Genomic DNA, 1,283 nt, shown 5'->3' on the forward strand with positions numbered 1-1,283 from the left:
AAAGGAGCCACTTCTAGAGATTTTTCCTAGGAACCATAAAGACCTCCACCCTTCCAATCATCCAACTTCCATTTTTTTCTGCCATTATTTCCAACATCTCTGATCTTGTTTCTGCACGGTGTGGAATTTTTTTTTTTGGCCATTTATCCCAATTTTCAAGACATCTTATTATTATTATTATTATTATTTATATAGCGAGAGCACTGTGACCTCATTCCATTATTCCATTATCATTGCTTTTAAAGTGTTGCTTTCAAATTACTGGGATATACTTAGTATGCATGATCTTACCACTGATTTGGTTCCAAAATTCCTTATCCTTAATCTCAAAATCCAAAGCTAAAAGTGTTTTCCTAAGCTTAGTGCAAACTTATTTAGAGGTCAAACCTACCTATAATTCCCGGAGAATATTTTCAGTCTTTATTTACCTAACTTAGTGTGAATAATCTTACATTTCACTAAGAAATATATTTTTCAAAGATTTATTTATTACTTATGCATTCAGAACTGGGGTACAAGCCAGAGTTGCAGGGGCAGTGAGAAGATTCACCAGAGACAGAGTGGGGATCAGGACAGGCAGATCGATGAAGTACACTGCTGAGGGGAGCAGCAGGTGAGACAGGAGAGGTCTGCTGCCCCATAAGTGGGTTACTCCAGCAGCAAACTCTTGCCACAGCTGCTGGTGATAGCTTGATAGTGCTGAGACTTTAACCCCTGCGCCACCAGGGAGGCCCTCAGCAACATTGCCCTTTAATTTAACTGCTGCAACAGTCTATGCCCAGGACATCATCAACTTGAAATTAGTGTGTATTGACTTAATGAGGTTCCCTGGATTCTATTATAAGGAGAAAACTTGTTCACAATCTCTTCTGAGTAGCTTTCCAGCATTGAATCTGAATTAGCAAGCAACAGTAAATCTGCCTGTTCTGCTCCCTCCTCTGTCTCTGGTGAGTCTTCTCACCCCCTGCATCTCTGGCCTAGACCCCAGTTCTTGTCTGCATAAATAAAATGAAAAAAATCTTTAAAAAAAGTAAAGGACACATTAAAAAATTGTTTTCCTTTGTACGTGGTGCCCCACAAAAGTAATAAATGTCTCACTTGAATTGGTTAACCAAATTCAGAATGGAAAAAGAGAAGAAGGAAATTCAAATATGGAGAGGAGGGAAAATATCTGAGTTTATTATATCATTTCATCGCTTCCCACCTATTACTTTTCTCTTAGAAATCCCTTATGGATGTGATACACTAACAATATCACAGTAATCCTGAGTATTTCAGCGATC

This window comes from Condylura cristata, unplaced genomic scaffold (genome assembly GCF_000260355.1).
Source record: "Condylura cristata isolate star-nosed mole 26May11 unplaced genomic scaffold, ConCri1.0 scaffold00014, whole genome shotgun sequence".
Lineage (NCBI taxonomy): Eukaryota > Metazoa > Chordata > Mammalia > Eulipotyphla > Talpidae > Condylura > Condylura cristata.